Source organism: Tarenaya hassleriana, unplaced genomic scaffold (genome assembly GCF_000463585.1).
Source record: "Tarenaya hassleriana unplaced genomic scaffold, ASM46358v1 Cleome31, whole genome shotgun sequence".
Taxonomy (NCBI): Eukaryota; Viridiplantae; Streptophyta; class Magnoliopsida; order Brassicales; family Cleomaceae; genus Tarenaya; species Tarenaya hassleriana.
The window spans coordinates 355,989-359,388 of NW_010966274.1; the positions used below are offsets into that span (position 1 = coordinate 355,989).

Here is a 3,400-nt window from a genome sequence, read left to right on the forward strand (position 1 = left end):
CAAATTCAATCGTCTTTGTGTTCATCTCTGAGAGCCTTAACAAAATTAAACTCTCTGATTCTCCCCCTTCAATAAGTAATACATACTCACTAGGGTTATACTTCATTGAAATTGCTCTTTCACACCAATACGAGATCTTTCAGCGTGTTTTATCCTCAATTGCACGCATACTAAGATACTTCTCATTAGATCATCCATCCTTATATTTTTTCACAACCAACACGCTTAACTTTGAAGTTTTCTCGAAATAGTCAACCGAAAAGACAGGTATACCTTGTTGGTATGAGTAACTTAATCAATTCTTTTAAGTTATTTTAGACCATTTAGTCACATACTTATACAATCCTAGCTTAGATCTCTCTCATTATGGTACGTTCTTTTCATTCTCGTATCCTCCTGGTCTAGTGATACTAGGAGAGTCACTCCAACAATCACTCTCAACCCTCATTATAGCTCGGGATATCACAGACCTACCAACTTTCATCTGGTTTGTCTTCGAACCACACTGTAATAGGAGAGTACCGCTTCTAATACCATTTGTAGTGTTCCGCGACCATACTATAACGAACGGAAATTTTAAAAAAAAATGAATGAATTGGGGTAAGGTGATAAAATTAAAAGTTCTGGAAAAATCTGTTATTTCAGTTAAGGTCTTTTAGAACGAAATAAAAGTTTGGGCAGAATTCGAAAATTTCAGAAAAAATATGGGATTGGACTGCAATTTTTGCTAGGGTTTCTTCTTCTTCTTCTTTTTCCTCCTCCCATGGCCGACCCTAACACCATTGTTGCCTATCTTCCACTCCGATTTGCCTCCTTGCTCGCCGTCGACCATCGATCCCCGCCCCGTGGCCACCGCTTCATCACCGTCGGTCCGTTTCTCCATCTTTTCTTAGTTTTTCTTCATCGTTTTCCTTCTTTACCGCCATGGAGATTTCCGATTTCCGGCGAACAGAAGCTCGGTTTGGGTTGAGACTTGAAGGGTTTGAAAGCACTTGACGAGTTGAATCTTTTCTGGGTAGTGTCGTCGCCGGAAACGGTGAAACATCGCCGGAAAATCACCGAGAACCGTCGGAGAAAAACTTAGATCTAGGGCGATTTAAGCCGATTTAGGCCAAAATAACTTCGGATTTGGATTCCTTGATTGGTTTTACATAGGAAACAAAAAAAAAATTAATTGATTCCGAGATGTATGACGGTCGCCGGCCACCGTCGCCGGAAAATTTTCCGATGACATGGGTTGAACCGTTTCAATCCTGTGATTTCAAATCCGAAATCCGTTTTATAAAATTCAAAGTATTTAGAGATCTTCGAATGATTTAAAATAAGACAGTTTAACCGTAAGACTTACCATTCGATTAACGTTTTTTTTTCGGTAGTAAATATTTTTGAAAAATAATTTGTTGATTAAGATTATTATATGATAATTAATTATAGGTGAAGAAAATCTCGAGGTTATTGAACCCGGGATCGAGGATTAGAGCGAATCTTTCGGAGTTCATCGTTTAGACCAAGGTGAGAGAACTCGACAGATCTCCTCTTTCTTCTATTCGTTTAGACATGATGATAGAGAACATAGATATCATGCGGTTAGGACTTTAGGATAGACGCCTTAAATTCCTTGCGGATTCATGATGTATGTTGATTGATGATTGATGATTGATGAAGGACGATTAATGATTGAGAATCGATGATTTATGAATAATGCATGATGATTGATGATTGATAAATTTTTATTGAGTGATTATGGTTTATGACGCACATGTTATGGGATGACGTTTTTTTTAATAGGTTATTAGCTCGTTAGAATGAGTTGTACTTATGATATTAAATAAACTTTGGCATGCTGTTTGGAAAGATGCGAGAATTAAAGAATTGAGTTAGGGACTAGGATGTGACCTCAGACTGTGCTAAAAATATTTTTAAAAGTGAGTTTTGAGACCATGGTACGGCGGCGATCCGTATGTGATGGTATGATAACAACCCGGACATGGCAGCGATCCATGCGGAGTGATAACCCCGACTACGGCGGCGATCCGTAGAGGGTTATAACGATATTTTTGTTTTGTTTTATAAAAGAGTTTTGACCTAAGTCTGAGGGGTACTGAATAGTCCTAGAGTCTAGACTCGTTTTAAAGAATCGAACAAAGAAAAGTTAGGAGAAGAACGTGAATCGATAGATTGAGTTTTGTTTGAGTTGAATGTTGATTGAATTGTTTTCTATTTGATTGTCTATTCTGGGTACGTTTATAGTCTTGCAACCTTACTGAGCTATTCGCGTAGCTCACCCTTTCATTTTTCTCCACATGTGAAAAGTGAAGTTTTATAGTCTTGCAACCTTACTGAGCTATTCGCGTAGCTCACCCTTTCATTTTTCTCCACATGTGAAAAGTGAAGTAGATTATTTTTGTTGGATTTGGTAGTTTGCCAGAAAGACGAAGATTTAGAGTTTCTATTTTATTTATTCAATTTATTCATGAAATTAATATGCAGACTTATGTTATTGAATTCATTGTTTTAGACTTCCGCTGTAGAGTCTGATTTTGATGGTTGATTTTAGAATAAATCGGATTTTTTTTTAACCCAAGTGACGATTCAACGATATCCGAAATACCGGATTTTTGGGTCGTTACACAGATGGTATCAGAGGCCCACTCTTTCTATCGGACTTTAAACAAAAATCTTCGTATTCTGTTAGAGACTCAGTTTATGGTAAAATAACCATTCTAATATTGTTGCCATGATGTGAACGTAGGATGGCACCTGGTCGTGGACGAGGACGTCCAGTCCCAGAGGAGGGGAGATGTGGAAATCCTCCCCAGCCTGATCATATGCAGGAAATGAGGAATTTACTGATGGAACTCATCACTACTGTGAGACAACAGGGAGCAACACCAGCTCCACAACCGGTCCTTGCACCACCCCCGCCTTATGTACCACCACCTCCACCTCCCGTACAACCGGTTGCAGCTCCTGCACCTGCACCACCTGTGATGAATGCGGAATTTTTTCAGTTCCTTGATCGAGTGGAGCGTCGTACAGCTCCAAGATTTGGTGGTACATCTGATCCAGCTGTGGCCGAGGATTGGTTGGACAGGATGACTCAGATATTTGATCTTATCCAGTGTCCTGATCTTTTTATGGCACACATATCCATCTACCATCTGGATGGAGAGGCGAGACACTGGTGGAAAGGAGTTGCCCAACCATTTGGGGTAAACTATCAGTTCACTTGGGGACAGTTCGTCCATGCATTTCGAGAGAAATATTACTCACCTGGAGTACAAGAGGAGATGGCGATGAAGCTTATTAGCCTTCAACAAGGAAATCGTTCAGTGAAAGAATATGAGAGGGAATTCAATTCATTGGCTAGATATGGAGGTGAGATGCTGCAAACAGAGAC

The 3,400-nt window shown here is 39.6% G+C and overlaps 1 long non-coding RNA gene across 1 annotated transcript; it reads left to right on the forward strand.

Moving 5' to 3' along the window:
• The first annotated feature begins 721 nt into the window (after window positions 1-721).
• On the forward strand, window positions 722-2,851 carry LOC104820504. Its single transcript, XR_772933.2, has 3 exons — window positions 722-869; window positions 1,435-1,512; window positions 2,753-2,851. It is a non-coding gene; the product is annotated as an uncharacterized LOC104820504 (long non-coding RNA).
• The last annotated feature ends 549 nt before the right edge of the window (window positions 2,852-3,400 follow it).